The sequence below is a fragment of the Canis lupus genome, chromosome 7, assembly GCF_011100685.1.
Source record: "Canis lupus familiaris isolate Mischka breed German Shepherd chromosome 7, alternate assembly UU_Cfam_GSD_1.0, whole genome shotgun sequence".
Lineage (NCBI taxonomy): Eukaryota > Metazoa > Chordata > Mammalia > Carnivora > Canidae > Canis > Canis lupus.
Window position 1 is genome coordinate 35679903 of NC_049228.1, and position 24112 is coordinate 35704014.

Below are 24112 nucleotides of genomic sequence, written 5' to 3' on the forward strand. Positions count from 1 at the left end.
AGTGGTAGTTCCCTCCACTAGCTCAAAAACTTCTCCTGAAGGTAAGTATTGTTAAATAAGTGGTGACTCTTGCCGTCACTGCCTGTCCACTCTGCTAAGAAGGAACGAACGTTTGTTCTCCCCTCGAGCACATGAACTAAAGGGACCTTCCAGGTTCCTAACAGACTGTAACAAGTTGGCCACAAACACAGGTCTGGTAAAGCAACTCCTCTTGCCTGCAAAGAAGATGCCAAATATACTGAGAAACACAGTCCCTTTTTCCCCCCATTATCATCTGCTCCTCAGGTTCTCATCACCTGGATCCTGACCTCGTGATAAGTTTGCATAAATGATGCTAATAAAGATCAATAGCTTCATGCATTTACAACCCACTCTTGCAAGTAAATTAGATGCAGGCAGCTACTTACCTCCTTTCAGATTCTGAACCCAGAGAACTGCTGAGCTCTCTTAAATTCATCCCTTTGGTCCGTTCCCCAAAAAGAATATCCTCCCCAAAATTGTACCTTGGCCCTACGCTGGCCAGTGGAGATGGGTTTCCTTCTTGTCCAGGCCAAGGGGAAAGCTAACGAGAGTTAAAGAAAGGGGCTTCTCTCAACCTGGTCATGGAAATGTTCGTTTCCAGAGGTTGGACGGCCACACCTTACTCTGCAGCCGCGTCCTGATTGGGCTCCATGGTCCCAATCAGGAATGTTCCATTCCCATGCTGTTGAGCACAGTAGTCCCTCTACTTGGAGCTCCTCTCTGACCCCCTCGTTTGAGAGCAGTTACCTGGTTCCACCAAATACTCCTGACCACTCAGTGGCTCCAGCTCAGGGAGCCATTGGCTGCCACACTCACCCCTAACTCCCAGCAAACGGTGGGAGCTAGCGCCTGGGCAACCTTCAGGTCTCCTGAAGCTACAGGGAGAGTCACCTGCCTCCACAGGCCGTCCTTGGAGCTTTGCAGACAGGACCCGGAATACAGTTAGTAGAGCCGCTAAGGCAGGCGCTCGGATGGAGGCACGTACCCTCCGCTCTGCTTGCTCTGCACCGGAAAACGAGTAATGCACTGGGCAGGGCAGCGAAAAATCAGAGAAGGGAAAGCTTTTCTGTCTACCTAGGACCCTCAGTCTGTGTGGCCAGTGGTTATCCAAGCCAAGTGGGGACTGGAGTTTGGGGATCAGCAATCTGGAACAAGACAAAGGCCCGCGGGCCTGGCAGCCTCAGCCCGGATCTAGGACAGGAGGACACCCGCCTCCCACTTCCTCCCCCCGTATCAGTGAGTGGGCACTACAGGGAGGCCCTAGCAGCACCCGGACAGGCAACTTGCAATCCCCAGAAGACCAGCATCCATCCCCGCGAGTGACAGCATCCCCCCCTCGTCACCTTGAGTCTGGACAGGCCAGTGGATTTCGTGGACAAGACAAAGGAAATCGTATTATTGTCCCCCCGCTGTGTCACCTCAGGGCCGGGAGGGGCACAGTAGTCCCATTACTCCACGGAGCCCTCACAACAGCCCACGTCTTGATTCCTGCTTTACACAAAAACGATCTCGTGGTCCTTAGCACAAGAACATGCAGGAGGCACAGGAAACACCTCTGAAACCAGCCCATCGTGAAGCTCCTGCTTCCATTCAGGACCTCAGGCTCCTGAATCCGATCGGCATGAGGACGAGACTCCGGGCACGAGGGTCACGGGAGCCCCGCTCTGTCCCTCCCAACTCTGTGCGCTCTGAGCCTTCTCTGTCCGCAGAAATGAGAACTTCTCAGGCGAGGCGACTGTCAGGCAGCCTGTTGTCTGTCGGACACACGAATGTCTGAAAGATCGGGCAGTTGAATCTCCCTCAAACTTCAAGAGAGATACGGTGTGATTTTCTGAATGTCGCCTGGGTTTGGCTGAATCCATATAAATTACTCAAGGGGCATTCCAGCTGGAGCTGCTGCAAGGAGCAGTGACTGAGGAGCCCCTGATCTGGGCACGGGGACTCCGGGCTGTCCTCTGAGCTGTTGGCCCCCTTCCTGGCAGACCACCAGGACATGCCTGTCACACAGCCATCCCTAGGCTCTGAGGCCGTCCCTCGGTCTGCATCCCCGACCGCAGCCAGCATGCCTGGCTATTCGTCCTTGCCGGGCCCCTTCCAGTGCGCCCAGTGGGACTCCCAGTCTGCAACAGGCAAGCGCTGCAGTAGTCGCCACTTCTTCCAATGTCTCCTGGCCCCTGCTTTATCTGAAACCCAGGTGTCCCCTGTGGGGGTACTCCCCCAGAGTGTGTCCCCCCAACCTGCCATCGCTGCTTGCCCACACCTCCTCCTCCCCACCTCAAGCCCCCAGCTCCACTGAGCCCATGCTCCCCAATGCTCTCCCTCCTCCTGCCTGTCTTCCCCTCCACCCTCCACCCCGTTCCTGTCCTCCTTCATTCCCAGGAACTTCACCCACACAGATGACCCGTCCTGAACCCTAACCCCGTGTTTTTCCCCCAGGGCCCTCTTGTCACTGGGGTAGGACAGTCCCTCGTGCTGGACAGTCATGGCCACATCGAAAGTCCCCATGCAGGGCAGCCCGGGTGGCGCAGCGGTTTAGTGCCTGCCCTTCAGCCCAGGGCATGATCCTGGAGACCTGGGATCGAGTCCCACGTCGGGCCCCCGGCATGGAGCCTGCTTCTCCCTCTGCCTGTGTCTCTGCCTCTCTCTCTCTCTCTCTCTCTCTCTCTCATGAGTAAATAAATAAAATCTTAAAAAAAAGAAAGAAAGTCCCATGCATTTCGCCCCCGGAGTGTAGGCAGTGGGCCCTGGCTGAGAACCCTGTCAGTGTCTCAGCCCACGTCCACCTGCACTCAAACCTTGGGCTTGTCACCACTCCAACTGACCCCCTGGTAAATATTTACCTTGAGCATCTCTGGCCACCACCCTGCTTGGTTCGGGTGCCCTTGTGGGTCCTCTCATGCTCCAGGTGACATGTACCCCCTGTTGCTTCATCCCCCCCCCCCCCCCCCCCCGCCACTGTGTCCTCACATCAGCAGAGAACCTCGCTGTGTGCTTCCTCCAGCACAGAGAGAACATAGGCAGTTGGCCCCTGTATTAGAAAAACAGTCCTTCCTCCACTGTGCTCCTCCTTTACTTTCATACAGAACATTCCACTTCCCACATGTCTGGTCACCAAATGTGTGTGGAGGGGGTGGGGGGGAAGTGTCCCCACACCAAGCAATTCTGTGTGACACCAGCAGGGTGTCCTGTGATTTAACTGTTCTGACGCTGCTGTCTCCCTGGAGACGGTCTCAGAGGGGTCAGGGCCCAGGGGCCGGCCGCCAGGAGTAGGTCCCAGGTGACCACAACTTCTGTCTGACTTGGCTACAAATCAGAGATTCCCAGGACCCCTTTCTGGGGTCCAGCTGATTTACTAGAGCAGCTCACAGAGCCCAGAGAAACACATTTACCAGTTTATTAAAGGACATGATGAAGGACAAGATAAACACCCAGATGAAGAGATCCACAGGACACGGTCTGGGAGGGTTCTGAGCGTGGGAAATCTGCCCCCGTGGAGCTGGGGTGTGTCACCCTCTCACTCGTGGAAGTGTCCACCCCCGGGAAGCTCTCCAAACCCTGCGCCACTGGGATTTTATGGAGGATTCTCCATCAGGCGTGATGGATCATGACCTCCGTGGTCAGCCCCTCCCCGTCTCTGGGTAAGTGCGGGGTGGGGTAGTGTGGGGTTGAAATTCCAGCTTCTGATCGTGGCTTGTCCTCTCAGGTGACCAGCCCCACCCAGGAGCCGTCCAGGAGCTCCCGCAGAGTCTCCTCAGTAGAGCTAGAGATGCTCCGGTGCTCTTACCACCCAGGAACGTGCAGGGGTTTCAGGCGCCCCGTGTCAGGAGAGTGTAGTAGCGCAGAGGCCAGTGTGTGTGTTTTCTATTAACTCACAACCTCCAGGGCACCTGGGTGGCTCAGTGGTTGAGAGTCTGCCTTTGACTCAGAGCATGATCCTGGGGTCCTGGGATCAAATTCCACATTGGGCTCTCCTCGGGGAGCCTGCTTCTCCTCCCTCTGCCTATGTCTCTGCCTCTTGCTGTGTGTCTCTCATGAATAAATAAATAAAACCTTTAAAAAAAACCTCACAACCTCCAATTCCCCAATCTACAAACTCACCTGAATTTGTACCCAGAGTCACTATCCCTGTCACGATGGGAGAAGCTCTCTTACTGCTTCCAAAGGGGCCAGTCCCTCCCTTGGCACTGGCTCTCACACTCCCCCATCAACCAAGCACTTGCTCCAACATGATCTCTCCCCCGCCTTTATCTTTCTAACACCAATTTCCCTTTCTTCTGCGGGACCATTCCTATCAGCATAAAATATGTTGCGTGGTTTCTCAGCTAAAACCTAAAACCAAAAACAAACCAACCGTGACTTGACCCCCTGGTCTGTAACAGCACATTTCCCTACGTCTCTCCACGTTAGAAGGTCATGTGCCTTCGTGTTTCATTCATTCTTTCAAACAACATCTTTGTTGTGAAATATATATACAAAGGGATATATGGGATGCATGTGTATACTTTAAGATACAGTAAAGCGAACACCTCGCCACGTACCCACCACTCAGCTTAAAAAATAAAACATAAGGGACGCCTGGGTGGCTCAGTGGCTTAAGACTGGCTTCAGCCAAGGGCATGGTGCTGGGGACCCTGGATCAAGTCCCATGTCGGGCTCCCTGCATGGAGCCTGCTTCTCCCTCTGCCTGTGTCTCTGCCTCTCTCTTTCTCTCCTCTCTCTCTCTCTCAGGAATAAATGAATAAAATCTTAAAAAAAAAAAAAAAAAAAAAAAAAACATGTGCAGGACCTCAGACGGGCCATCCAGCTCCCTGATGGCTTCCTCCTCCCGCCACCACGGGGACCCTGCTATTCTGAGCTCTGTGTTCATCATCGCTTTGCTTTTCTTTATGGTTTTAACACCCGCATATTCATCCCTTGACAGTATGTTATTTGGTTTGACTTACTTTAAAACATTAAGAACATATCTATGTTCTCCTGTGATTTTTTAAATTCCATATATCTTTAAATTCACGAATGTGTGTAGTTATAGTTCATTCATCTTCATTGCTGTATAGTATTCTGTTATATAAATATACCACAATTTTATTGATAGATCCTTCTACTTTTAATGGATATTTGGGCCATTTCTGGTTTATTGCTATTATGAGCAATGCTTCTATGAATATTATAATGTATGGCTCCTGCTGCTCATGGAAAGATTTCTTTCAGAGTGAAATTGCAAAGTTGTAGGGAATGTACCTGTTCAACTTTATTAATGTAGAAAAAACAAGGCCCTCTTCTTATTACACTTTTATTAAATAAAATCCTACCCAGCCCTCTCTACCTGCTAATCAAACAGAGCTCCACAGGCTAGTTATTTTCTTATAATGTCATATAATGAAATTTCAGAGCCTTGCCTTTAAAAATGTTTTTTCATTATTAACTGAAGGTGTCAAAGAGGTCAGAACTGTTTCCACATGGCCACCGGGAAGGAAAACACTCAAAGCACAAAAGTGGTTCAAAGAATCTGATTGGTTTGGTTTGAAGTACTTTCCACAGAATGCCTTGTTCTAAGTGGATATGTGTGAACGTTCATCACTATTTACAACTCTGAGCAGCAGGATCTGTTAGACACCCACACTTTAGAAATTGTTGCCATATCCTGTGCAAATACCCACCCCTTGAGTATAACCTCCAAAGGACACCTGCATTTATTAGCTGCTTGTCTTACCTGATAATTCACTGGCTTAATTATAATGTTGCAAATGACATCTCAATATTCCTCAAGGTTATGGATACTTGAAAAACTACCTCTTACAGATCAAGAGAAGATCATGGCACTTCTCTGCCGCGTGCATTTTGGAGAAACCAAAGGCCCTGCTAGCTGTATGATTTAACAGATCGGCTGAAAGTTCTTGTGCCGTCTTGTCAGCACTGGGTCATCAAAACTGTTTTCCAAAGTGGCTGCAACACTGTTGGCCCCCATGAGCAGAAGATTGTCATTCCCACTACTCCGCACCCTTGCCAATACCTGATATTGACGGACTCTTCAGTGCTGGCCAATCTGGCAAACGTAAATTGGCACCTACGTGTGCTTTTGATCTTCCTAATTATTAATAGGATCGAGAATCTTAAATGTTTCTGGGCTAAGTACTTATGTTTCCTTTTCTGTGTAATGTCTGTCCTACCCTTTGTCTAGTTTTCTATTAGATTCTATGTCTTCTTAAAAAAAAAAAAAAAGATTCTATGTCTTCTTCTTGCTGATTTGTAGGAAATATTTATGTATTCTGGCTACTATTCTTTGTTCAATGTACTACAAATATATTGTCCCACCTGGAAACTTCTCTTTTCACTATCTCTTAAGGTGTGCTTGGATAAACAGAAGTTCATTTTAAAGTAGTCAAAAATCAAGAAGCCTGGGTAGCTCAGCAGTTGAGCACCTGCCTTCGGCCCAGGGCATGATTCCGGAGTCCCATTATCGAGTCCCAAATCGGGCTCCCTGCATGGAGCCTGCTTCTCCCTCTGCCCTGCCTGTGTCTCTGCCTCTCTCCCTGTGTCTCTCATGAATAAATAAATAAAATCTTTTTAAAAACATTAAAAAATAAAGTAGTAAAAAATGTCAGTGTTTTTCTCTATGGTAAATATTTTTTGTATCTTAAGAAAATTAACCTATCCCTTTAGATCATGAAGATATTTTCCTACATTTTCTTTTAAATATTTTTTTTAAATTTTATTTATTTATTTGGGAGAGAGCAAGAGAGAGAGAGAGCACCCATGACCAGTGGGGAAGGCCAGAGGAAGAGGGAGAAACAGGCTCTTCACTGAGCAGGGAGCCTGATGCAGGACTGGATCCAAGAAGCTGGGATCATGACCTGAGCTGAAAGCAGGTGCTTAACCGACTGAGCCACTCAGGCGCCCCTCTTCTAAATGTCTTAAGCTTTGCTTTATGCATCTAAGTCTTCAGTCCACCCAGAATTGATTGTGTGTGTATGGGAGGTCGAGATCCAAATTATTTTTCTTGCCATATGGATAACTGTTCACCCTAAAGCAGTACACTGAGTAGCCTTGCATTACCCTCTGCGGTACCACTCCCACTGTCTGTTAGCCAGGTTTCCGTATATGGAAGAGCCTTTCTGGGCTCTCTCTAGTCTCACTGGTCTATTTACTATCCCAAGACTAATGATACACTATCCTAACTGCTAAGGCTTTATAATAAGCCTCAATACGTGGTAAAGCAAGTCTCCCTAGCTTCATGAGTTATAAACACACCCTATTGAAACTCCATTGAATTTATGTATCAATTTGTAAAGAAGCAACGTCTAATGACATTGAGTCTTTATCCAAGAACATGACATATCATTCCATGTACACTGATTTTTAATAACCTTCAAAAAGGTTTATCGTTTTCTCCAAAAAGGACTTTCCTATATTTTGTTACATTTATGCCTCACTTCTTTATATTTTTTTGCTAGTGTAAATATATTTTATTTCTTAATTATAGTTTCAGAACCATTGTTCCTCATATATAAAAACACAATTGACTTTTTTCCTTTTTTAGACAAAATTGATTTTTTTTAAGATTTAAAGTAATCTCTACACCCAGTATGGGGCTAGAATTTACAACCCCAAGACCAAGAGTCACAGTCAGTGAGCCAGTCAGTTAGATTTTTGTTTTGTTTTGTTTTGTTCAGAGAAAGTGTGAGCAATGGGGAGGGGCAGAGGGAGAGGGAGAGAGATAATCTTAGGCAGGCTCCACTCTCAGCATGGAGCCCAACCCAGGGCTCCATCTCAAGGCCCTGAGATCATGACCTGAGTCAAAATCAAGAGTCAGATGCTCAACCAACTGAGCCACCCAGGCGCCCCTAGATATCCTTTTTTTTTAAAGATTTTTACATTTATTATTTATTCATGAGAGACACCGAGAAAGAGGCATAGACATAGGCAGAGTGAGAAGCAGGCTCACTGCAGAGAGCCTGGTGCAGGACTTGATCCCAGGACCCCAGGATCATGACCTGAGCCCAAGGCAGACCCTAACCACTGAGCCACCCAGGCACCCCCCTAGATATTAATTTCTTAAAGCATATTTAGGCTCACAGAAAAATTGAGCAGCTAGTACAGAGAGTTCCCATATACATCCTCTCTCACACATGTACACTTTCTCCTGTTATTAACATCTTGTATTAGGGTGACACATTTGTGATATGATGAATGAATTAATACATTACTAGTAGGTAAAGTCCATTTACATTAGGGTTTACTCCTGGTGCTATACAGTTCTACGGATTTTGCCAAATGCATAATATTATATACGCAACACTACAGTATCACACAGAATAATTTCACTGCCTTAAAAATCCCAGGCGCTGCATTTCTTCATCCTCCCACCCACTAATCACTGATGTTTTTGCTGTCTATAGTTTTGCCTTTTCCAGACTGTTGTATAGTTGGAATTATACAAGATCTAGCCTTTTCAGATTGGCTTCTTTGACTTAATAATATGCATTTCCATTTCCTCCATTTCTTTTCATGGCTTGATAGCTCATTCTTTTCAGTACTAAATAATATTCTGTTGTGTGGATGAACCACAGTTGACTTCTGTATTCACCTACTAAACACATCTTGGTTGCTTCCAAGTTTTGGCAGTTGAAAATAAAAAATTTTGTGCGGACAAAAGTTTTCAGCTCCTTTGGGTTCCTACTAAGTAGTGCAGCTGCTGGATCACAGGGTAAGACTATGTTTAGCGTGTATGAAAGTGCCAAACTATCTTTCAAAGTAGCTGTGCCATTTTGCATTCCCCCAGGAACGGGTGAGAGTTCCTGTTGCTCCACATCCTCACCAGCACTTGATATCGTCCATGCTTTAGATTCAGACTATTCTAGTAGGTTAGCAGTAGTACCTCCTGTTGTTTTAATTTGCAATTCCCTAGTGATGATCAGTTGAGCATCTCTTTCTAAGCTAATTTGCCATCTACAAATCTTATTTGATGAGGTATCTATGCAGATCTTTTGCCCACTTTTTAGGTGGGCTGTGGGCTTTCTTACTGTTGAGTTTTAGTTTTTTGTGTCTTTTGGACAACAGTCCTTTAGCAGATATGTGTTTTGCAAATATTTTCTCCCATCTGCGGCTGCAATTGGTTTTTATAGCTAGGGTTTTTATCCAACAATCCTGCAAAACTCTCTTGGTAGTTCTAGTTATAGATAGATAAGATAGATAGATAGATAGATAGATAGATAGATAGATAGATAGATAAATAGATAGATGATAGATAGATAGATGTATTCTTTGGAGTTTTTCTACATGGACAGTTTATCATCTGCAAGCCACATTATTCTCTTCCTTTCAAATCCATATAATTTCTTACATTTATTTATTTATTTATTTATTTATTTACATGCCTTGGACTAAGACCTCCCAGACAATATTGCCTTGATCCTAAAGAGAAGTTTTAAGTATTTCAAGCTTTTGTCAACTTTTTATTTCGTATATTTTGCCAGCCAGCACGGTCAGGCTATTTAATCTGGAGTAAAGCTTCAGAAACTGAGGTCACCAAATACTTCAAAGTAGTAATGATGGTGTTGTACTAATTTGTAATAAGAGCAATGCATTAGATTTTTTCTTCATGTTTGATTCAGATTGCATCAAGTGAGTGTGATGACACTGGTTACCTTAAAAGTCTTTGGTAACAGGGTACCTGGGTGGCACAGCCGTTTGGCGCCTGCCTTTGGCCCAGGGCATGATCCTGGAGACCCGGGATCGAATCCCACATCGGGCTCCCGGTGCATGGAGCCTGCTTCTCCCTCTGCCTGTGTCTCTGCCTCTGTGTGTGTGCGTGTGTGTGTGTGACTATCATAAATAAATAAAAATTTAAAAAAAGTCTTTGGTAACAAATGGCCTTGATTAATCAAATGGGGAAAAGAAACTTTAGTAAAACAAACTTTTTTTAAGAGAGCGCACATGCATTAATGGGGGCTGGATGGGGGCGGGGCAGAGGCAGAGGGAGTATCTGAAGCAGACTCCAGGCCCAGGACAGAGCCCGATGTGGGTCTCAATCTCACAACCCTGAGATCATGATCCAAGCCGAAATCAAGAGTTAAATGCTTAATGGACTGAGCCACCCAGGTACCCCTAAAACATTTTTTTAAAACACATTTTTAATATGAAAAAAAAATTAATGTATGAAGCCAGGAAGAATAAGGCCTGCTCCTCCTACTGAGTGACACCCATGAAGAGAAGGCCCGCCTATCAGCAGTGACACGTTCTGTTGCCGGTTTCACAGAGGAGCACACAAAACAGATCCAAAGTTCAGTGCCCACTTGGCCACCTGCAGAGCCCTAGTTTCTCTGCCTGTGTGCACAGACCCCAAAGAAGACATCACAACTTATTTTACTGCCCTTGGGGATCTCTGGTCCTCACACTTGTGCTTTCTTCTCCTAAATGTGTGACATGGGGTCCAGCCCTGAGCCAACAGAATTCTGACAAGTTTGGATCTGTCTATGGGAAAGACTGGCCAGAGTCTGCAGACACGAAGGATTCACCCCAAGGAAAGAGAGAGCCAGGGCAACCCATCTTGTGGGGGAACTAAACTTCCATCTCATTAGAGATCAAGGGAAAGGGGAGTGTTGTTGCCTCTTGGATTTGTCCCTGGGATAGCCGTCCATGGACACCTGTTTGACACCTATAGAAAGGGAGATTAAACAAAATCTGAAAGAACCATTTCATCCAAAGTTCTGTAAGAGCCAAGCAATTCCCAGTGTGTCTGGTACATTCCACCCCCTTGAAAGTCAGGCATTAGACTAAGTCAAGCATTTCTGTCCTCCCGTGGGCGGATAGGTGCCACCTGCATGATTCAGGCACCTATCCCTCCCCAGCTTTGTGCCTCAGCTCAGTGAGCACTCCCCCATGAGTCCCCAGTAGTCCCAGAGGCAGACTCCCATGTGGATCAGTAACCAGCCTGTGACAGGTCCCGATGAGCCTGCACAAGCTGCTAAGCAAGGTGTTGAGCCCCGGGATCTGTGACAAGTCAAAGCTCGGCCCCCCCAAGGGCTGGGGCTGGATGCCCTTTGCTCCCACTTGCTTATTGAGTTCCCACCATAGCACGTAGGACGTGCTTGGTGCTCTGGCATGTGCAATTCTGCTAGATAGGACAGGAAAATTAGATGGAAAAAACAGACTTCCAGGTTGAGCATAAATAACGAAGAAGCTACCAAGTAGCTGGTGAGATACAGACAAAATTCATAGAATGGGATAAATATGGCAAAGACCATGTCACCCATGAGACGTGTTAGATATGAATAAAATAAGTGGAACCCGTGTACAACCGACACAGGCAAGATGGATGGAAAGCCCAAGCAGGTGCCAAATCTTCACGATGAATGTGAAGCTCCAAATATCCATCATACACCACGTGATGCACCTAAACCCCAAAATCCCACAATACAGCAGCCGAGGCACCAAAATTCATAATTGAATACGCATCATGTATAAGAGGCACTCAATATCCATGAGCCTCAAATGGGCCACGTTGGAAAACGTACCCGGATTTATTTGAACCAGGTGTGGTAAGCCCCACAGACCTGATGGTCGTGAAGGGAGATTTTATACTCCCAGGGCCCTAGAAGCAGGCCTGTGGTGCCCACGGGGAGCACCGAGCACAGCCAGGATGCAGAATAAGCAAGGGGAGAGCACGAGTGGGAGCCTTTGTTGTGGTTTTCCCAGAAAAAAAAACAGGCAAGCTGAACAGAGGACTGGACAGTCCGAGTAGCTGAGGCAGGCCCTGGGCTACGGAAAGGTCCGGGATTTCCAGCACCTGCCCTGGGGTGACCTGGCACGGAAGATTAGCACCCCAGGCCACAGAGCCTGTGAGAAGGACAGCTGACCCTGCCAGGGGCGGTCCTTCCCTGGGCCTGCAACACCAGATGTCAAAGGGTCGGGAAATAGAGAAAGTGAACAACAGGATTAGCAGGATCACTAGGCCTCTAGCCTGCTAGGCACCTGAGAGAGAGACAGAGAGAGAGCGCATGCACGCATGAGCAGTGGGGAGGGGTAAAGGGAGGGAGAGAATCTCAAGCACACTCCCTGCTGAGTGCAGAGCCAGACACTGGGTCAATCCCAGGACCCTGAGATCATGACCTGAGCCAGTATCAAGAGTCAGATGCTCGGGCAGCCCGGGTGGCTCAGTGGTTTAGTGCTGCTGTCAGCCCAGGGCCTGATCCTGGAGACCCGAGATCGAGTCCCACGTCGGGCTCCCTGCATGGAGCCTGCTTCTCCCTCTGCCTGTGTCTCTGCCTCTCTCTCTCTCTCTTTCATGAATAAAGAAATAAAATCTTAAAAAAAAAAAAAAAAGAGTCAGATGCTCAACCAACTTAGCCCCCTAGATGCTCCCCCCGCCCCCAAGCTGCTCTGTAGGCTACCCAATGAGTCAGCTATGGGCAGACAAGCCCGCCTTGCCTCTCCCCGACAGAGTGAATATGACCTCAAACATCTTCAGCCTCTTAAGCCGCCCTGGGTGTCCTCAGCTCTGGTCCTCACAGCCTCCCCATCCATGGGACGAGCTGAGGTTGCAGAGAGAGACGATGGGATTCTCCATGAGGCTAACAGCTTATGCCCCGCACCCCTGGGTCCTCAGCATCCAGGTGAGGAACAGAGTCCAGATGACTTCCCTGATGCACACTGCGGATCCCTGGGTTCGGGCGGTTGGTCCTTCCACCCCACCTGCACCCTCCCCATGTGTGTTCCCCAGCTCGTCCTCCTCGCTCCAGGCTGTATGTTTTTCCCCGTGTCACTGGGTCATCTCAGCTGGGCCGTGAGCTGGGCTCCCGGGCCTGGGCTGGACTCAGGCCACCGCCATGTGGGGGTGGCCCTTCCTCGCCCACATGCTGATTTGCAGAAGGACCCTTCGGAGCAAGAGACCACCTTAAGTTTGTGATCATTAGCCATTGCCGGTGCAGGGTGGGAGGGTGGGAGATTTCCATGATAGGAACTTCTGGATGGATCTAGAACGAGAAAAGGAATTCCAACAAATGAGTAGAGTCTTGGAGATTTCTGGGTCTTTCATTTTTGTTTTATTTCTCAAGACCACTTGAGGCAGTTTACTGGAAATGCCTGGACACCTGGCTTCTTTGCACACCTGGACTCCGGGCCGGGCCCGCAGCGGGCCTGAAGCCCAGGCTGCACGAGCTCCGTGGAGAGTCCGGTGTGCCGGGAGGCCGGGAGAACACAGCCCAGCCTGCTGGACAGGTTCAGGTCCCCTCTCTGTCCCCGGTTACTCCTCTGGGCCCAGCCTCAGGCGGACACGCAGAGGCACCTGCAGATCCTGGCACAGCCTTGTGGAGGGCGGCCTGGCTGGGAGGTGGGGCTCCCCCCAGTGCACTGAGGGCCCCCAACAGCTACCCCCTCTACATGCTCCCCGAATTGTGGGCCCAAGGATCATCTGGGAACTTAGATTCCCACAGGCATCACCTCCAAATAAGCTGTCACTAGACTGGAATGGGGCCCAGGAATATGCATTTCCGTCCCGCAGTCCAGAGGAAGTGTGACTTGGGTCTGCCAACCACACTTAGAGGCACATCGGCCTAAGGAGTGGTGAGAGGCAGGGTTTCATCAGCAGACAGGCCGCTTCCTCTCCTCAACCTGTCTACACCACCCTGTTTGGACTATTTCAGCTCAAGCTCTCTGGTCAAGCAGCGTGGGCCTAGAGGGAAGTGGAGGATGTGTCTCTGCAGCGACCACCTTCTGTTCCAGGCCCTGTCGTGTTCCCCATTCTGGCCTACAGAGACGTCACTCTCCAGAGGGTCCAGGTCAGGATTGAGGCTCGGAGGTTGAATAACCTTTTTGTGGTCAGACGGCCTGGAAGACGCAAGCCGGGATGCAGGCCCAGGTCTGTGGGACCAGAGTCAGCCCCTTCCTTGTGTGCCCCCGCCCCCAGCAGGGCAGGCTGGCTCCCCCAGCTCTCGTCCCTGATGTAGCAGGTGCCGAGTCTCCCCAGGGCCGCGAGGAAACACCTGGCCAAGAGCCCACTGGCGGCTTGCTCACTGCCTGCCCTCCCTGCCCTGCCACTGCTCAGACGTGGGTCACAAGACGGCCCCACTGTCTGCCCAGCAGAGGCTGCGCTGGCAGCCAGGGACAAGGGGCCTGCTGCTAACGGGGCTAGCGCCAGGGTCCTGCTGGACATGGAGGCCAACTTGTGCCGTTCAGATGCATTCTGACTTTCTGGAACTGTTGTCATCAGTCTGCACACAGTGCTCACTGGGTCTACCCCCAACATCTGCGTCAGATGATGTGAGAAAATATTCGACTTGAATGGCAAGAAAGCAATAAAAACCACTCTTCACCTATCCATCCTGCATCTTCCCTTCTTCCCTTAAATTCCCTCTTTAAGGATTTGGGGACCCCCAAATCCCCAGTTTTATTCAGACATTCGACTCCCTGGAAAGTGAGGTAGGCGAGAGGTAGAGCCAGATGCCGTCAGCCGCTAGTGGTTCTACATCTCCCTTCTGGCCATTGAGACCCGAGGAGAGTCTGCCTGAGGGATTCTGAGAAGGCTTTCTCTGTCTTACAAGGTTGCAAGATGCAATGCTCTTCTCGGTGCTCTTATACCTGGAGGATGCGTGGGGATGGCCGTAGCCAATTTGCATCCAAGAGCCTAAGGGGGGACCCTCTGCGCCCAGGATAGCAGAGAAGACCAAGCAGGAACTTGGTTTTGACGTTCAGCAGAGCTGCTGATCACCCAAATCTGGAGGCGGTCTCGCCAGGGATTTCTTATAATGTGAGATAATGTCCCTATTTGTATGCTGCTTTGAGTTTCTTCTGTCCCAGCCGAAAGCATCCTCATTCAACCATCTAAAACAGCCCAGAGCTAGATCTGGCTTTGCAGCAGCTTTATCCTACCTAGGCTCCTAGGATGTGCCAGGCTCGATTTCTCTCCATCTCTTGGCTCCACCCCCTGGAGACTGGCTCCAGCCTCCTCCCTCCTCGGGCAGGCTCTCTCCTTGAGATGTCATTGTACCTGCAGCCGGCAGCAGAAAAGAGCCTGTGTCTGCAGGTCCTAAGATCTATCTTCTCTAGACCCACTGGGGAAACTTTCCCATCCCCAACCTCAACAGTAGCCGCAAAATGGAATATGCTGATTGGCTTAAGATAGGCTCTCAAATAGGGCTGCATATTAGAATTAACTGGAGCATTTTAAAAATGCATATGATTCAGTGAAAGAAACTAATCTCAAAAGGCTAGATTTTGATGATTCCCATTATATGACATTGTGGAAAAGGCAAAACTATGGTAATAGTAAAAAAAAAAAAATCAATAGTTGTCAGGAATCTGTGGGGAGGAAGGGATGAATAGGAGCACAGAAAGGTTTTTTAAGATATTTATTTATTTAAGTAATCTCTACACCCATTGTGGGACTCAAACTCATGAGTCACATGCTTGAGATCAAGAGTCACATGCGCCACAGAGTGAGCCATCCAGGCACCCCTATTTAAAAAAAAAAATGTTTAAATATCAGAAAGTTTTTAAAACAGTGAAACTTCCCTCTGTATGACACCATGATGATGGATGCATGTCATTATACATCCGTCCAAATGCACAGAATGTACACCACCAAGAGTGAACCCTGATGTAAACTATGAACTCCGGGTGATAAAATGAGGTGTCAGTGTAGAATCTGCAACTATAACAAATATTCCACTCTGGTGGAGGATGCTGACAAGTGGGGATGCTACCCATGAGTAGGAGCAGAGAAAGCACATATGGGCACTCTGTACTGTCCACCCAATTTTGCTGTGAACCTAAAACTGCTCTAAAGAATAGTCTAGGGGCACCTGGGTGGCTCAGTCAGTGAAGAGTCTGCCTTGGGCTCAGGTCATGCTCCCAGGGTCCTGGGATCCAGCCTCACATGGAGCTTCCTGCTCAGCGGGAAGTCTGCTTCTCCCTCTCCCTTTGCCCTTGTCCCTGCTTATGCGCTCTTGTGCTCTCTGTCAAGTAAATTAATTAATTTAAAAAATTAAAAAATTAAGTTTATTAAAAACAAAAACAAAACCTACTCCCAGGCTCTACCCATAACAATTAAACCAGAATCTCTGGGGGGGCAGCAGGAAGCACAGTGCTTCTTAACAGATCAGGTGAATCTGTGTGCAGTCAGGATTGAAGACCACTGGTAAAGCCAGTTGGAACCCATCCCCGGACCTGGGAGTAGGATCAATCTTTTGTAAACCTAATGGCTGAGACTGGGGAAGGTAGAAGTTTCCAAAAGAAAATGTGGGCTACTTTAACCAAGCAGCATGACAAATGAATGCTCAGATGCAAACAAGCATGTACCCATGAGAGATGAACACCACTGTCAAGGACAACGTTCCCAGCTGGATTCCTATCCCAGGAGCTCACAGCTCCAGAATTAAAAAAGACTGTTCCTCCCTTTCACAGTGTTGCTGACAGGCTTCTGTTTTGCATACCGAGATAAGCATCTCCACTTACAGGTACAGATTTCTGCTCCAGGTAAGAGAATGAGTCTTATATTCTTCTACACCTCCTCCCACCCCCCAGGTCCCCGGAGGGCGAACACAGAGACCAGGAGTCATAGTCTAGGGCTCTACTGGAAAAACAGAATGGTGTGTAAATCTGACTGTCCTTTCCAGGTATTCAACATGCAGTGCAGGCTTCTTATTAATCTGATTCTAAAATGAAATCCCTGCTTGCTGCTTCCGATTTGATATCACTTCACCGGGTCCATAGATCTGCTTGCAATCAAAGAATAAGGCCGTTAAGCAACTCCACTCAGCCTGTGCTCCAGATGGAGGTGCCAGCCCCCATTGCTTACTGACCTCTCAGAGTTCTTCCAAGGACCAAATGAGACATTACACAGGAAAGCGTCTTGCAAATTATGAGCCCTGAAGCAAAAACAGAGCATTGCTTTAAAATCTAGTATTTGGGGGCACCTGGGTGGCTCAGTGGTTGAGCGTCTGCCTTTGGCTCAGGTCGTGATCCTGGGGTCCTGGGATCAAGTTCCGCATCGGGCTTCCCGCAGGGAGCCTGCTTCCCCCTCGGTCTATTTCTCTGCCTCTCTGTGTGTGTCTCTCATGGATAAATAAAATCTTTAAAAAAAGAAATTAAATAAAATAAAATCTGGTATATGAAGATGTGCATTTTAAAAAATTGGGAAAGCATTTGCCTCAAAAAGGATTCCTCACTTTACAATAGTGTTTACTCAAAAGTGCTTTAAATGACAAGCTCACTGTTCTTTAGAAATGATTCAATCGGACAGCCCGGGTGGCTCAGCGGTTTAGCGCCTGCCTTCAGCCCACGGTGTGATCCTGGAGACCCAGGATCAAGTCCCGCATCAGGCTCCCTGCATGGAGCCTGCTTCTCCCTCTGCCTATGTCTCTGCCTCTCTCTCTCTCTCTCTCTCTCTCTCTCTCTGTGTGTCTCTCATGAATAAATAAATAAAATCTTTAAAAAAATTGATTCAATCAATGAATAGTGTTGGGAAACTGGATACCCCACATGCAAAAGAATTAGGTTGGACCCTTACTTGATGCCAGTGTCAAAGAAATAAAGCCAGACCTTAGAGCATTTAGACATTAAGATTAAAACCTTTTATTCGGTAGCTACTGACAGCAGGAAAAGAGCTGACCTCCATTCCCATTTGTGCAAAAGTGATTGGGCTTTTTAAGGGACAGGTGGGGATGGGATGACTTCCTCAAGCAAAAAAATGACAAAGGGTTGGTCAGTGTAAATGTGATTTGGCCAGTGGAGTCTTCGAGCTGACAATTATGGAAGTTAGGAGTCTATCCTCCCACACAGTCTGGGAGACAGAGCCCCACTGGCCCCATGATTATATTTCCAAGGAATGGCTCTCAGGTCCCTGAGAAAGACACACATCATTTTTAGGAGGTATATATGCCTCTCAAAGGGACAGAAGAACAATTCACACTTGGAATCCCGTTTTATTATGTGTTCTGAGAAAGGGAGGTTAAGGGCCTATCTTCAGGTGTTGGCTAGGACAAACGCCCAATTCTTCTGACAAGCCTGAGCTTTTCCAGACAGAGACTCACAGGAGGGCTGCTTTGTCCAAAGGCTCCAGCTTTCAGCTGCCAGGAGCTGAGTTCACGGACAGTTTCAAGTCTCCTAGAACAAATCAGTAAGAAGGAAGGAAAACTTTCACTATTTGCGGATGATGTGTGATACTATAGAAAACTTGAAAGACTCCACCAAAAAACTGTTGGAACTGGTCAACAAATTCAATAAAGTCACAGGATACAAAATCAATGTATAGATATCTGTTGCATTTTTATACAACAATAATGAAGCATCAGAAAGAAAAATTAAGAAAACAATCCTATCTACAATTGCACCAAATATAATAAGATATCTAGGAATAGGGATGCCTGGATGGCTCAGCGGGTTGGGCGTCTGCCTTCGGCTCAGGCCCTGATCCTGGGATCCTGGATCGAGTCCCACATCAGATTCCTTGCGGGGAGCCTGTTTCTGTCTCTGCCTCTGTGTGTGTGTGTGTGTGTGTGTCTCATGAATAAATAAAATCTTTTAAAAAAAGATATCTAGTAATAAACCTAATGAAAAAGGTAAAAGATCTGTACTCTGAAAACCATAAAACATTGATGAAAGAAATTGAAGATGACACAAAGAAATGGAAAGACATTCCCATGCCCATGGATTGGAACAAATATTGTGAAAATGCCTATACTACCCAAAGTAATCTATATACTTAATGCAATCCTTCTCAAAATACCAACAGCATTTTTTCACAGAACTAGAACAAACAATCCTAAAATTTATATAGAACTACAAAAGACCTCGAATAGCCAAAGCAATCTTGAACAAGAAAAGCAAAGCTAGAGACATCACAATTCTGGACTTTGAGTTATATTACAAAGCTGTAGTGATCAAAACAATATGGTACTGGCACAAAAATAGACACACAGATCTATGGAAAAGAAAACCCAGAAATAAACCCACAAGTATATGGACAATTAGTCTTTGACAAAGCAGGAAAGAACATCCAATGGGAAAAAGAAGTCTTTTCAACAAACGGTGCTGAGAAAATTAGCCAGCTACATGCAAACAGAATGAAATTGGACCACTTTGTTACACCATGCACAAGAATAAATTCAAAATGGATTAAAGACCTAAATGTGAGACATGAAACCATAAAATCCTAGAAGAGAGCACAGATAGTAATGTCTCTGACGTCAGCCATAGCAACACTTTTCTAGGTATATCTCCTGAGCAAGAGAAATAAAAGAAAAAATAAACTATTCGGACTACATCAAGAAAAAAAGCTTTTGCACAGCGAGGGAAGTAATCAACTAAACTAAAAGGCAATCTATGGAATGGGAGAAGAGATTTGCAAGTGACATATATCTGATAAAGGGTTAGTATCAAAATATATGAAGAACTTATAACTTCAAAAAACAAATAATCCAATTAAAAACTTATTTTTAGGGATCCCTGGGTGGCGCAGCTGTTTGGCGCTTGCCTTTGGCCCAGGGCGTGATCCTGGAGACCCGGGATCGAATCCCACGTCAGGCTCCCGGTGCATGGAGCCTGCTTCTCCCTCTGCCTGTCTCTCTGCCTCTCTCTCTCTCTCTCTCTCTCTGTGACTATCATAAATAAATTTTAAAAAAAACTTATTTTTATCCAATTAAAAGACATGAACGGACATTTCTCCAAAGAAAATATACAAATGGCCCATGGACACCTCAAAAGGTGTTCATCATCACTTACCATCAGAGAAATGCAAATCAAGACTACAATGAGATTTTGCCTCACACCTGTTAGAATGGCTAAAATCATCAACACAAGAAACAACAGGTGTTGACGAGGATGTGGATAGAAACCCTCATGCACTGTGGATGGGAATGAACCCCGTGTAGCCACTGTGGAAAACAATATGGAGGTTCCTCAAAAAGTCAAAAATAGAACTACTCTACGATCCAGCAATTTCACTACTTGTTATTTACCCAAAGAATTCAAAGGGATACATGCACGCTAATGTTTATAGCAGCATTGTTTACAATAGCCAAGGTATAGAAGCTGCCCAAATGTCCATCGATTGATGAATGGATAAAGATGTGATAGAGGATAGATAGATAGATAGATAGATAGATAGATAGATAGATAGATAGATAGATAGATAATGAAATATTATTCAGCCATAAAAGAGAATGAAATCTTGCCATTTGCAATGACATGGATGGAGCTAGAGGGTATTATGCTAAAAGAAATAAACCAACCAGAGGAAGACAAATACCGTATGATCTCATTCATGCGGAATTTAAGAAATAAAACTGACAAGCTAAGGTAGAAAAGAGAAAGAGAGAGAGAGAGAGAGAGAAACCAAGAAACAGACTCTGAACTCTAGAGAGCACACTGATGGGTCATCAGAGGGGAAGGAGCTGGGTGGGGAATGGGTGAACTAGGTGATGGGGATGAAGGAGTGCAACTGTTGTGATGAGTACCAGGTGATATATGAAAGTGTTGAATCACTATATTGCGTACCTGAAACTAATACAACACTGTTATGTTAACTGACTAGAATTAGAATTAACGCTTAATAAAAAAGATAAGCCAGTCATGAAGGGACAAATAGTGTATGATTCCATTTATATGATAGAGTAGTCAAATTCACAGAGATAAAAAGTAGAACAGTGTCACCAGGGTTTGGGGGAGAGGGAACATGGAAAGTCATTGTTTCAAGGGCACAGAATTTCACTTTTGCAAAATGAAAAGTGTTCTGGAAATGGATGGTGAGGAGGGCTGCACAACAATGTGAATGTGCTTAATACCACTGACCTGTACACTTAAAATGAGTTAAGATGGCAAATAAATGGTTCAGGTCATGTCATGGTTGTTGTATAAATACAAAGGAAGACCTACCTGGACCCGTGTAAAGCAGACTGGGGTAAGGCAGCAGCATCTTAAATCTGACTGCTCTCCCTTGGTGCGCATGCCTAGCCTATATACATATTCCTTGGAACATCATGGCAGTGAAGCCTCTGGAACTCAGAGCATAGTGACCTATTAAAGAGCTGAGGCTCCTCCTCTTGGGCTCATCAGTGGTGACCCAAATATACGGTGCCCTTCCTCTTATGTTTCAGAGGGTAAAACAAGTCACCAAGAACCCCAAAAGCCAAACACCATGGATCATCCCCCTCGGACCCCAGTCCCACAACAAGCCACCCTCTTTGCTGGCAGCCACCACCCAGAACTCAGCGTGGCCTGGATCAGGAGGTTGATGTCCCTTCTCCAGGGACACAAGGAGGGGGTGGGGGTTGCACCAGAGAACCACCCAAAGGGCTGACTATGAAAAACTGCATTTCTTTTTGTTGGCTTCCTGCTCAAAGGAGGATGGATATAAGAGAAGGAACAAGGCTCCAGCCCCAGAAGATGAGAAGTACAGATTGTCAGCAGGAAATACTGTCAAGTTCCTGAGCAGTGAGGGTGGGGTGTCTAATGCGGTGTCTACCAGCAGGTTCTCCATGCCAACCCCCTGAAGCAGCATGTGTCCCCAAAGGCCATTGACAGGAGATACCCACAGCCCAGCAAATCTGATAAAGGCCGCCCCTCTCTTGGCCGGGGAGGGATCCATCATAGCCAAGGATTGGGCCCAGAGGCTCCCATCGCAGGCCCAGCAGCACTCCCAAAAACATAAGGCTTCGGGCGGGTATGTAGGAGTGCAACTGGGAAGACACAGGATGCCACCACGGTGACCCTCTAAGTGAAACACTTCCCTTACATCCGTGCTTGTACACAGAGCTGACGCGTGTGCATCAGTGGGGATGAAGGCCTGGAGATGAAGGCCTAGAGAGCCGGCCCATCCCCTAGCCTCGTGAAGGAAGAGGAAGCACAGCGACCTATGCAGAGAGCTGAGGCCTCCTCCTGGTGCAGGCAGGGGACCATCAGCCAAACCAAAAAGGCAAACCCACATCCAAATTACGGTCCGAGAGAACTAACTGCACTCGCTTGGCATCTACTTTTCTGAAAGAAATCAACCGGGGAAACATGACATAGCTGAACCGCCGGGTGTTCCGCAGCAGCACCCCCGATCTGCGGCCTGAGGATTCAGGGATTCGGTTACCTCCGAAGGGTTTCTCCGTTTTCAGTCTTCTCACCTTAAACCTCTCCAAGCCAGGAAGATTTCACTGGCTGCTTCCCACGGAACAGCTTTTCATTCAGGCGTCTCGGGATCCCTGGTCTCAGCAGCTACACACAGGCCAGTGGGGCCGGTCTCCTCACAGGCACGGGGCTGGCTACGCAGCTGGACGGCTCTCCTGGGGAACCCGCACACCCCCTCACCGCCCGCCCTCACAGTGGGACAATGAGGAAGTTAGTGAAAGATCAAAATGCATCGCCCCCCAGTGACAGTCCTGTCCCCAGCTTTCTGGCCCACGCCTTGTTTTTTCTGCGTTTTTCGATGCTGCCCACCCCTCTCACTGAGGTGCACTGGACAGGGTGTGGTGATCCTCGCACTCCCTCCCCAGGGACTGGCTTTCGAGGTCAAGGACACCGGAGGCCCCCGGGAGGCATCAGGAGCTCCCCAGACACCTCAGCAGCTTCTAGGCCCACTGCTGGGCGTTTCTGGCTTGCAGTTTGGGCCCGGGTAGGGGGGCAGGGAGAGCAGGAGGGTGGAGCGTGATCTGGGAATAGCCCCAGGAGACACCAGGGTAACAGTTTAATAAGTACCCTGACTGCGTATGCTCTTTCTGTTCAGAAAGTGCTTGGAGCACTTTCACTTCTAATAATTTACTTTCATCCTCACAAGCCTACGGGGGAAGAGTATCATTAGCTGGCTTTTATTGATGAGGAAAAGGAAGAAATCAAAGACCCACCCAGGAGTCCCCCAGATTCCTCTCCCTGTGCTCTTTCATCTTCAACACTAGTTTTCAAACTCCCTGCAGGCAAACCCCAAGCTTGGGTCTCACATTGGTTTACAAGGGCTCACAAATGCCTGTAAACAAAATCTCACGTTGGTTTACAAGGGCTCACAAATGCCTGTAAACAAAAAATTAGAGTTCGAGCACTTTGATGTGGGGTGAAGAGCTCAACAACCCGCTTAAAAAAGCAAATTTATAGGGCAGCCCAGGTGGCTCACGGTTTAGCGCTGACTTCGGCCCAGGGTGTGATCCTGGAGACCTGGGATCGAGTCCCGTGTCAGGCTCCCTGCATGGAGCCTGCTTCTCCCTCTGCCGGTGTCTCTGCCTCTCTCTCTTTCTCTCTCTCTCTCTCTCTCTCCCTGTGTCTCTCATGAATAAATAAAATCTTAAAAAAAAACTTATTTTTAATCCTCCCAGAGCAAGGCACAAACTGCTGACCACTGCCCCACTCACCCCTTCCCGGGGCTGTCTAGGGCCCGAAGGAGCAGCAGGGGGGTGCAGGGCTTCAGGAAGGTACAGGGGCCCAGAGGAGTTCAGGGCCCCAAGGGAGTGCGATGTTCCAGGAGGGTGCGGGGCCCCAGGGGGGCCCAGTGCAGCAGGAAGATGCAGGGGCCACAGAGGAGTTTGGGGCCCCTGGAGAGAGCTGCAGGGGGTGCGAGGCCCCAGGAGGGTGCAGTGCTCCAGGAGGGTGCGGGAACCCCAGAGGAATTCAGGGCCTCTGGAGGGTGCAGGGCCCCAGAGGAATTCGGGGCCTCTGGAGGGTGCAGGGCCCCAGGGGGTGCGAGGCCCCAGGAGGGTGCAGTGCTCCAGGAGGGTGTGGGGAACCCAGAGGAATTCGGGGCCTCTGGAGGGTGCGGGGACCCCAGGGGAATTCGGGGCCTCTGGAGGGTGCAGGGCCCCAGGGGCTGCGAGGCCCCAGGAGGGTGCAGGGACCCCAGAGGAATTCGGGGCCTCTGGAGGGTGCGGGGACCCCAGGGGAATTCGGGGCCTCTGGAGGGTGCAGGGCCCCAGGGGGTGCGAGGCCCCAGGAGGGTGCAGGGCCCCAGCGGGTGCGGCGGGGAATTCAGGGCCCCAGGAGGGTGCAGGGACCCCAGGGGAATTCAGGGCCTCTGGAGGGTGCAGTGCTCCAGGAGGGTGCGGCGACCCCAGAGGAATTCGGGGCCCCTGGAGGGTGCCGGGCCCCAGCAGGTGCACGGCCCCTGGACGGGGCGAGGCTCCGGGGGGTG

The 24112-nt window shown here is 48.3% G+C and overlaps 1 long non-coding RNA gene across 1 annotated transcript; it reads right to left on the reverse strand.

Annotated features, from left to right (window-relative positions):
• Positions 1 to 17573: 17573 nt before the first annotated feature.
• LOC111096703 lies at positions 17574 to 23807 on the reverse strand. The gene is made up of 2 exons (XR_005361666.1): positions 22125 to 23807; positions 17574 to 18120 (listed from the first exon to the last, which is right to left on the reverse strand). It is a non-coding gene; the product is annotated as an uncharacterized LOC111096703 (long non-coding RNA).
• Between the last annotated feature and the right edge of the window lie 305 nt (positions 23808 to 24112).